The 11526-nt window shown below is 39.8% G+C and overlaps 1 long non-coding RNA gene across 1 annotated transcript; it reads left to right on the top strand.

Annotated features, from left to right (window-relative positions):
• The first annotated feature begins 639 nt into the window (after nucleotides 1-639).
• On the top strand, nucleotides 640-9379 carry LOC125918888 (uncharacterized). Its single transcript, XR_007456606.1, has 2 exons — nucleotides 640-928; nucleotides 9211-9379. It is a non-coding gene; the product is annotated as an uncharacterized LOC125918888 (long non-coding RNA).
• Nucleotides 9380-11526: the final 2147 nt, after the last annotated feature.

Here is an 11526-nt window from a genome sequence, read left to right on the forward strand (position 1 = left end):
TGGGTTCTTTAGGCAGGTGTAGGTGGAATCTAAGTGATAGGCAGGACGCGCTGTGAGCCCCGCGTCCTCCTACGCCGCCATCTTCCGGAACCTCTATTTCTGGGATTCTTAATATGCGGTCCATAAATCGTTATAATTCTGCAGATGAGTTTCATGAAGCTCAAAAACTCCTTCACACCTGTGAAATTGTGCATATAATCAGTTTTATAGGAAACAAGTTTATAATTTTTATGATTCTCAAAGGTATCCTGTCCTCATTCTCGCTTTAGCTGCCTGCCTTACAATTTCATTGTAAAGGTACTCTTTGGGCATAAGAGGCAGACCAGAGGACAAGCAGAGGCCTTTATTGAACCTCTGAAGTCCTGTTTGAGTTGGCATCTGTCTCCTTACCTACATCTAAGAGAGTTTCTAAAATTTTTTTTACTTTATTTTTGAGAGCCAGAGAAAAAGCATGAATGCAGGAGGAGCAGAGAAAGGGAGACACAGAATCAAGCAGGCTCCAGGCTCTGAGCTGTCAGCACAGAGCTCGGTGAGGGGCTCAAACCCACGAACTGTGAGATCATGACCTGAGCTGAAGTTGGATGCTTAACTGACTGAGCCACCCAGGCGCCCCTAAGAGAGTTTCTTTATGACATAACAAGTACCATGATCATAGTGCTAAATGAAAGAATAATTTATGTAGGCTGTCCTGTGCCATTCTCTTGGTATTTGTCCTTACCTCTAAGATACTCTAAAATCATTGGAAATGTCACTGCTGTATCTCTGAAAAGTTTCTCCAAGTATTTCTTCTTTTCACCACGTACAGAACTTGAGCTCATGTGTCAGCCTCTCCATAGATAAAATGGAATGTATTGGCTGGTTGCTCGTGAATGAATTATCTCTTTATGGCTAGAATGATTCCCCTCAGCAAAAGGTATGCTGGGCTTAGGTGAGTAAAATTTGGCAGCTGCTCAACTTTAGGTGATAGAATTTTTAGTCTCTACCATTCAACAGTTTTAGTAGAAATACTCTTCTGCTGGGAGGCTTATAATTATAAGCAGTTCCCATAAAGAAACAGAAAACTTAATGCCTGTGATTATTTCAGCTATTTAACATATAAACTATGTTAGTTTATAGCAAAAATGCTCTATTTTTCTGTTCACTTTGGGGTTGAACAGGAAGTATTTAAAGGACACAACTTAATAGCATATTTTTATCCTGTTTCAATCGTTAATATTTTAGTCTAAATATTTCTCTCTGGACATGATCAGAGGATTGTTTATAATTTTAAAACCACTTCAGAATAGTATCAGGATTAATTAATTGGGTTTGTGTATCAGATTGCTTTTGAAACATGCAAGCTTTGTTTGAACTTTCTCCCCCACTCCATGCATGAGAAATTTTAAGAGTGTAAGAACAGTTGGCATCATTTGCTCCTTCTTGAATTCAGTTAAGCTTATCGCAAACTATGTCATGGCCAGAGCTTAACGTGTTGTTCCCCTTCCAGAAAACCATTTGCCAAATACAACACAGTTCGGATGGTGGGAAAGCTGTAGAGCATTCACATTTAACCGAGAATTCTCTCCCTCGTATACATATTTGGGGCTGAAGAAAACATGCTGATAAATCATACCTGACTATATTGTCTTTCCCACTTCTGAAAACCACAAGAACAGAAACAGCCATTACTGGATCCTTCACATGGAGTTTTTCTGCTCAGAGCCCATTTGGAGCTGTCAGTTAATAGTACGAAACAACATGGGAGGGTGAAGGGTGCCTGGATGGATAACTAACAAATGTTATAAAAAACATGATGGTGCCTGAAGACTTGTAGCCTAGATATTTGGCCCCGAATACGGAGTCTTTTCCATCTTCGTCTCATTTGGTAATTAGCACACTGACCCTGTGCAGACTAGAAGCATAGAAAAACATTTTGAAAAGTGCAGAGGAAGAAGTAGGATTAAGACAAACATTTATATAACCAGGAAAAATGACCCAGGGAAGACGGGAAATCGGGTGACACTCTGTTTACCCACAGCAATGTTAAAATAGTTTGCAAGTGAAACAAAGCAGAGCCCCTTGAGTAAATCACTAAGAAAGTATAAGGATAGACCAGCAGCTAACAGCACATCACAAGCTACCCGTGTGATATGGTTCTGTCCTGTTATATCAGACAGATAGCTTTCCTTTGAATATTGTCCCTTTTTTTTCTTCTCTCCAGTTAGTCCCAACATGGGATCATGTGAAACTGTGGGCTGCTATGAATCGGTATTGGAAGTGGATGAAAATAGCTTAGGTTATTAGAAAAGGGGAGAATATCAGAATGTTTGGCTATTGGGTTCTAATCAACATGCAAACGTTAGTCTAAATCAGAGACCATTTTATAAACCTTGTATATCTGGGAAAAAAAAACCCGAAAAAACAGCAACCGAAAAAATAGCAATTTCATGGCGGGTAAAAATCTCTGTTGTGTTTGCAGATCACATGCCCTGTGGGAAGATTTGCTCTTCCAGGCTTAGCATGCTTGAGGCTAGTCTCCGTCCAAAGCCAGAAGCATAGAGCTATCAGAAAGTAACTGAACTTTCTTAACTTGTATGTAAGTGGCTTTGGTTCAGTGCCAGGTAGTTTGTCAACAGGGAGAGATAAGCTCTTTTGCAAACAGGTCTCAAAAGTTTGCTGGTCGGACTGCTTGCCCGTCAGATGCTAAGAGTCCTAACCTGGTATCATGAAGATGCCTGCTGATGTGTAAACCATACCCCTACGGTCAGGATCCTACAGGATGTCTGTGGAATGATCTATGTGAGCTTTGCGTTCATGCATTCATTTATGAATGCTCCAGGTGTGGATGAACGAGACAGAGAAGCAGTTAAGAGTTCTTTGCCCTCCTATGCTTTGGTTCATAAGAGACTCTTAAAAAATGAGAACAAACTGAGGGCTGATGGGGGGTGGGTGATGGGTATTGAAGAGGGCATCTTTTGGGATGAGCACTGGGTGTTGGTATGGAAACCACTTTGACAATAAATTTCATATATTTAAAAAAATAATAATAAATAAACGGTAAAAAATTAACAAAAAGAAAAAAAAAGAAAAAAAAAAGGAAAAGAGTTCTTTGCCCTCCAGAAGCTTATCTTCTATTTGAAACGTTACAAGTGAAATAATCTAATGAATTGAGGAAGCACAAAATATGAAAAAGGCTGTGTCCAATGACAGATAAGTATTTTAAATAATAAGCACCCTGAATTCAGGGAAGACAGATTGGACGGGCTAGAATAATCAGAAAGTTTTTGTGGAGGATAGGAGTACCATACCACCTCTCATTTATATATAGTGCTTTATTGAAACAGGTGGATTTTACGTACTTCATCTTCTCAGTGTCACATTATTACTGCCATTTTAAAGCTGAGGAAGCTGAGGCCTTGAGAGACAAAAACGTGGCTACCACTTGCCCAGGTAGAAAGGAGTCCTCACACCCAGGTTTTCCACTTAAAGTCTAGGACCAATTCTGCTACTCTCTGGCTTCCTTGATGAATAGGTAATACATTTAATCCTCGTTATTCTTGGATTCCATAATTGAGAATTCGCCTATTTGCTAGAATTTATTTGTATCCCCCAAATCGGTACTTGTGGCACTTTTGCAGTCATTTACGGACAGGAGCAGAGTGGTTGAACATTTGGCTCCCCCAACGCACGCATGTTCCCAGCTGAGGTCGAACAAGGCAACATTCTGCCTTCTTGCTTCAGCTCTCACACTGTAAACAAGTGTCCTTTTCGCGGTCGATTTAGCTGGTGCTTTTGCTCTTTAAAAATGGCTCTCAAGTGCAGCGTTGAAGTGCTATCTAGTGTTCCTGAATGCAGGAAGGTTGTGATGTGCCTTATGGAGAATATATGTGTGTTACATAAGTTTCATTAAGGCATGGGTTATATAGTGGTGTTGGCCATGAGTTCAATGTTAATGAATCAACAATGTATGTTAAATAAGGTGTCTTTAAGCAGACAAGGTTAAGTATTGATTGATTGACAAAAATGTGACCAGAGGCTCACAGGAACCTAACCCTGTATTCCTCCTAAGAGCAATGGTTCAGTATTGCTTCCTTCAGTGTGCATGGTGATTTTATAGAACATAACTACGGCAAATAATTGGAATCAACTGTGCTTTAGTTGAGTGAAGAGAAAGTGGAAAGATGTTGCCGCAGTTAGAATAGCATGAACAGAAGAACAGGATTGGGGAAACTCATGGTTGTGTAAAGAATGGACAATAGATGATTCTAATTGGCCTCAAGGCTGAAAAGCAATTGCAGTAGATAAGGTCTAGGTGCCAGATTGTGGAGGGTCCATTATATGTAGCTGATGAATTTGGACTTAATCTTACAAATGGATCTGGAGCAGGGATGTTACAAAAACCTCTTGGGAGAAGAGTATTTAGTTGGTTCATGCAGGAAGAATGGGGCTGGAAAAAAATGACAGTAAGGGGAGTTCTCTTTCTCTCCAGGCACTTGCCTCAACTGACAGGGATTTATTGGTAGAACAGGAAACCAGGGCTCTCCAGGTCTTGATGGTTGATATTGAAGGCATAGAGTGAAGAAGGAGCTGACAAAGGTGAAGGCGTCCCAGGGACCTGGAGGAAGTTCAGGAAGAAAATTCAAAACAACCAGGAAAGCAATTTAAGAAGGATCCTTAACTGAACAAGGAGCCAGTGTAAATTTTGGAGTCTGTGTGTGGTGTGGTTTTCCTCCCTCATGTGTGTGAAAACAGGGTTCTGAGAAGACTCGGCAACCCCAGGAGTAGGCATGGAGACTGTGAAAAACAATTCCAAATATGTGTATTTGGTTTCAGGAGCTGGCTCATCTGGATCCCTGTGTCATTTAACAGTTACAGTACACTCCTAAGGAACGAAGAATAGGACTGTTCTTTGTTAGACTTGTTACCTTTTCTCAGGACTATCATATGAAGTTCATTGTGTTCGCATTCAGATTCAAATCTCATACCAGTGCGCATGCACACACACTCGCGCACATGCACACGTCCATGGTGTCCTATTGCACTCAATGACCCATGACAGTACAGAGCATAACTGGTGAAAAAAGTCTGTGGCTGCGTTGGAATAACAGTCGCCATGTCTGATGTATTGAGAGTGGCAGATTCAGATTTCTGAGGCCGGCTGCCCTGAAGCCATCTCTTAATATTTGTCTTGTAATATTTCTGTTAAAATTGACTTTCCAAAATAAGTGGAATGAAACTATTAGTGAGTCACTGAGGCTTTATTTTTAATAGACCTGGCTATGGATGCCTTTCTGAGTTTTTAATTTCAGAAGAATTAGGCATCAAGATAAGTTAATATGACACTCATATTTTCCCGCTACCACTGATGGTTATTCGGCCTCCTCAAGGAATCTCACACTGCTAACGTGAAAATAGGGCTCTCAAAATTGAGTTTCGCCCAATCAAGTAGGATTCTCAAACTTGAATACGATTTCCTCAGGGAAGCCTTTTCTTTGTCCCCATTTAGAATTGATCTATTCCTTCCTTAAGCTTTCTCAGCTCTTGCCTGCATCAGACATGTATATGAAAGTTTGATCCTGGGCCTATAGGCATCCACTTGATATGGTAACTCCCTGGGTTGATTGAATGTATCTTAGGGAAGTATAGTAAAGATATCTTTATGGGGACATAAAGTCATATGATGTCTTTAGCAGAATTGAGACCTTAAAGCTCATCACTGCTCTCAATATCCCATTTCTTCCCCTTTTATTGTTCCTTTCTTCCAGAGAGTGAACTCTGGTTCCTGTAATCCTGGGAGACTATCCTTAATCTTCACATTCCTCTATATTCTTTGGTACTGCCCTCTACTTGACTTAGGTCTTTGGATTATAGTTATTCCTAAACTATGATACTTTGCTTAGGCTGAAAAAACTCCCTGCTAAAACCTTAATTTATTAGTTTATAGTTCTCATGATTCAAAGAACTAGACATTATTTGACAAAGTACATCTTTTCTGTTACAAAGAAGGGAATAGGAAACATTCCTTCTCAGTACTTGCAGCCTCAGTGATAGTTCTGACAATGAGTAGCTTCTGCTTGGGCAAGTTCTCAGTGGGTTCATGGAAGAGAAAAGTTTTGACTTGTGCCTTGAAAGAACAGAAGAAATTAAACAGAAGGGAGAAGGAAGGCATTCTAGACAGGCAAGGGTGTGAAGAAAACATGGAGAAGGGAAAATATGTGGTTTTTTTCTAACCAATGGAGTTGACCAGTCTGGCTGGAATTTTCTAGGGAATAGCAGAAAGAACCTGACACATAATAGGACCTCAGTGTGCATTAGCAAATGGATGATTCAATGGTTCAAATTGTGAAGGACATTGAATTTCAAGCTAGGGAATCTGGGCCTAATTCTGTAATACTTATTAACTGAAATATTGAAAATGGGGTGAGTTATGCCCTCCTGTGCCCTCCTATGTTAGAGTTTTATTCTGCCTGTGTAGTTGGTAAAAAAAAAAAAAAAAAAAAAGAGGGGGGAGCATTAAACTACAAAGGGAAAATATTTATTTTAGTAAATATTAGAATTTATTACTGATATTACAAAAGCTTCTTATTTGAACTTATTCCATGTTACTATAATTCCCAAATGTTGAGAGAGGGTCGTAAATAAAACAGCACAGTAACAAAAGCCCTCAAGCTTCAAAATTGTGCTTCTTAGAGAAGTAGTGAGTTTGGCATTTTTAAAAAAATAGTCCACATGGTATAGAATAAAATAATGAGCCTGGGGAGTAAGCAATACAGACATAGTCAAATGGAAAAGAGATAAAAATAAAATATTTTACATTACATACTTAAATATACCTCTGAGAAGAGGTTTCAGATATTGTGTAGATGAAAGAAATTTCACAGACTCAGGAGTGAGAAAGTATAAACTTAATCACCAAGTGCTCTCCTTCCTGATACAGAAAAAAAAAAATCTAGGAACTTTCTTAGTCTAACCAGGTTTGTATTTCACTTACTTCCCTGGTTTCTCTCTCTCTCTCTCTCTCTCTCTCTCTCTCTCTCTCTCTCCCTTTCCCTCTCCCTCTCCCTCTCCCTCTCCCTCTCCCTCTCCCTCTCCCTCTCCCTGTCTCTCTCCCCCCTCCTCTCCCTGGGATAATTCTATCAGCTTTGATCCCTGTTGTAACAATTGAGATTTCTCTAGTGATGCCTTAATGAGAACTTATGTCCTCTTTTGCCTAATTCTCTCCCAGTACCAAAAGATCTCGCTTTACCAACATCTCATGAAATCCAAGCCTGGGGGGCTCTTCTCCCTTCTATCACAGAATCAGTCTGATACATTTTAGCACTGCATTTAACAGAATCCTCATCTGATAGAGGAAAAAGCTGTATCTCCCTACCTTACACTTCATACCTTGGAAGTCAAGATGTTTACTTCTTTTGCCTCTTGCTGTCACTTGGCAGCCTGACTCTCTTCTCCTGTGTTCCTGATGTTACTCCTGCTGTCTGTTTTATACTAGCTCTTTGTGTTATCAACTCCAGTCTACTACCAGGGTCTGGCTTTGAGATTATGGCTTTTACTTGATGGTTTGTGTCTTAGTCTGCTTAGACTACCATAGCAAAATAACCATAGACTAGGTGGTGGAAACAACAGAAATGTGTTTTCTCACAGTTCTGGAGGTTAGGAGTCCAAGATCAAGGTGCCAGTGGGGTTGCTCTCTCATTGAGGCCACTCTCCTTGGCTTGTAGATGGCCACCTTTTTGCCATATCCTCATGTGGTCTTTCCTCTGTGGTGTACATCCCTCATGTCTCTGTGTGTTTAAATTTCCTCTTGGGGCTCCTTGGTGGCTCAGTTGGTTAAGTATCTGACTTCGGTTCAGGTCATGATCTTGCGGTTCATGAGTTCGAGCCCCATGTTGGGCTCTGTGCTGACAGCTCAGAGCCTGGAGCCTGCTTTGGATTCTGTGTCTCCCTCTCTCTCTGCCCCTCCCCTGCTCACACTCTGTCTCTCTCTCTCTCAAGAATAAACATTAAATTTTTTTTATTAAAAAATGAAACTCCTCTTAAAAGATTGTATTAGAGCCTACTCTAATGGCCTAATTTCAACTGAATTACCTTTTTAAAGATCTGTCAAATACAAATACGGTCACATTTTGAGGTACCAGGGTTAGGGCTTCAACATATGGATTTTGAAGAGACCTAATTCAATCCATAAGAATTTGGTTTTAGATTCTTGACCCAAGATGAATTCTTGATCCATCTCTGTTCAGAGCAGCTTAATTAAAAAGACCTATATTCCTCTCATTGAAAAGAATTCTTAATCTGTGTCTTTATAAAGAACCCATGTGCTATGTTATATACCTTACATTAAAGGGTTGTATTTCCAATAGTTAACATAATACACACCAAAGATTAACCTAGGTTGTGTAATGGTAGATTTTCCCTTTCTTCCAAAGGAATGGATTATTGTCAAAAGAACACCAGATTTACTTGGTTACTGCTGCAATACCATACACCAAATCCTTTTTTCCAGAAGATAAAATTAATGAGAACCTTGTTGGAACAATACACATGCTTTTTAAAATGCTCACTTGTATGAACTTATCATCAAGTAAGAAACAATTCGACAGATGATCTTTAAAGGCCAGGCTGAAATTGGACAAGATCCAAAACCACTATAGGAGGGGGCAGTATTTTTATATGTATTTCCATTTTCCGTTTAGGCTGTTGAAGAAAAACAAACTCTGAGATTCTAGATTAAAGGGGCCTTTCTATGGGGACTCTTCTAAGACAGGTGAAGGACGGATGGGGCTGCCCCTTCACTTTTAACACATCCTGAAATCAGCTTCCCCTTTCTGTGTCACATAAAGTGCCTTGGAAGTGGGGTGGGGGAACTTTGGGGATGATAGTAATGATAGGAAACAGTATAACAAGAGCCACGTTGACCAAGGGAACATTTTCATTAGACAGCTCATGACTTGAAAAACAGTCACCATTTAATAACCCTTTATGCTTCTCCCCAGACACCACTCTCGCCTCTCTCCCCTCAAAATGCACGTTTTGAAGTTATTTCACTATCCTGATTTTACCCTTACATTAAAAAAAAAATTCATGACAGTTTTAAATTGTATTTTTGTGAAGACATGGTTGATCGAGTGCAGGTTTTCCAATTGCTGAGTTCAGGAAATAGAGTCTAAATAGCAAAAGCCTTGGGTCATTTTCCTCTAACAAAGCTCTCACTGTTGTACTTTTCCTCAGGCGAAAGGCAGCGTCCTGTAAGACGGAGGCCAGGAGAATGGGTGTTCAGTTCAGTGCAGCCTTGTCTCCCTCTCTCAGCACAGAAAAGGAGGAACTTAGTATGACTTTGCCTTTTCTATCATAAGTGTTAACTTGATGACTCAAATAATAGAAGCTTCTCTTTGAACCACTGAAGTTGTAACGTTATGTTCTTTGCTGTTGAAGCAGACAAAGCCATCAAACGATGTTCATGTGGAACCATCTTCCAAGTGTTGTCATTGAGAATCCACACTTTTCCCTCTCATGCCCATCATTTCCTGTTTGTGCTTCTTACAAGGACTGGCAGATGAAGCTTGCAGCACAGCGAAAAAGACTGTTCCTGTCATCTCTGTTTCAAAATCCAATAGGAAGGAGTATTTTTCTTGCTTTCTGTGTGTGTGTATGTGTGTGTGTGTGTGTTTTCTTTCTTTCTCCCTGTCTTGTGGTTTGGTTTTTCAAAAAAAAAAAAAAAAGCTTGGTTTTTAACAGATCCAAGAAGTTCAGATGAGATATTCTTTCCTGTCAAACAGGATCCCAAAACCTTTTGAGGTTTCTCAAGGACTTGTCTCCATAAGCCGAAAAGTCTGTTCTCTTTCTTCACTGTTGCCAGAAAAGTAATTAGGCCATTTTTCTAATTATAGTAATCTTCCCCAAATGGCATATAACTTCAAATCCAAATGCCATGTAAATTGGCCAACAACACTCTGCCATGAAGCACTTTAACAAGACAGTTTGAATGTAGGAGTTTCACTTTGTGTGAAGCAAAATGTGTTCTCTGTCCCAGTTACAACCAGGTTTTCATTCTCAGTGTCCTGCCCACGAGGTTCCACTATTTTAGTGCAAAGAGCATGGATGGTAATTGCTCCTGTCACTGGCATTTTGTGAGGAGTTGTGTCTGTGTTGGATAAGTTAACGTCCTTTTGGAAAAAATGTTTATCCACAGAAAAATTGAACAAGATTAAATTGCACTCATGTTGTTATAGCGACTAAAAATCTCTAGATAGTTAAGAGTGAAGTTCCCCGTGTCACAGAACACAGAACTAGATTTTTCTCCCTCTAAGAATAATCCTCTTGTCTTTGGTCTCTATTATGCTAACCAAGGGGAAATTAGGTCCTGCTGGTAAATTTTGCGGTCCCAAATATGTTCACAGTAGATTAATTGCTACCTTCTCTTGCTCCATTTGTAAACAAAACAAAACAAAATACAACAACAACAACAAACACTTTTCCAAATAATATATCTTGTAGATATTTGATTTTTCATTGTCTACCCACCCTTCTGTGTGTGGACTGGGATAAGGGCACTATGGTGAAGTCTCTAGAAAATGGAACCGGGCACTGAAAATGAGGAGTAAATAAGGGCGGATTTCTCCAGGAAATGATGGAGTTATGCTGATTGAAAAAGGAAGAATAAAATTGGATAGGAATTTAAGAACATAAAAATGGAGTGAGCATTTAAGGGTACAATAAGGTACAGTTAAAGTACAACAGGTTCCTGAATTACGTGTGGATTATGCTTTGCGACACTAACCAAAACTACTTTATTTTCACAGAAGTGCGATTCAGCCATCAAAACTTGGGTATAAGGAGAAGAGAATGCGCCAAGTGGGTATTCCCAAGTGTTAGATTGGATTGGATTCTAATTTACTAGTGGTTCCATTGTGTTTGCAAAAAGTACAAATTCCTGAATTATTGTCTCAGAAATTATATTTCATAGGTCTGAGGTAAGGCTTTGGAATCTGCATTTTAGCAAGCTTCCTGGGTGGTTCTGATGAAGTGGTTCTTAGCACTATAATTAGTTGCTTATTAGCTAACACTATTAGCTATCATGCATATTATTTATTAGACTATTGGTTGGTTATTAGCCAACACTATTGCTCTGAGAATTTTAAGGGACATAGGCTGGCAGATAGCCCAGAACACTGACAGCACAATTTGGAGCCAGTACTACTAAGGGAATTCAAATAAGTGAAAAATACCTTGTAGGCAAGAAAAGTGTGGAATGAATTAGAAAGTTTTTATTTTTTTTCCCAAAGCTATTCAAAGGGTGGAATAATGACCTGCTAAAGTGAAAATTAGGTTGTGAAAGCCAAGGCATGGATTATTTTAAGGGGATGGTTATTGGGGTGCCTGGGTGGCTCAGTCAGTTAAGTGTCCAACTTTGGCTCAGGTCATGATCTCACAGTTCTTGGGTTCAAGCCCCATGTTGGGCTCTGTGCTGACAGCTCAGAGCCTGGAGTCTGCTGTGTCTCCCTCTCTCTCTGCCCTTCTCCCACTCACACTTTGTCTCTCAAAAAT

The sequence above is a fragment of the Panthera uncia genome, chromosome B4 (genome assembly GCF_023721935.1).
Source record: "Panthera uncia isolate 11264 chromosome B4, Puncia_PCG_1.0, whole genome shotgun sequence".
Taxonomy (NCBI): Eukaryota; Metazoa; Chordata; class Mammalia; order Carnivora; family Felidae; genus Panthera; species Panthera uncia.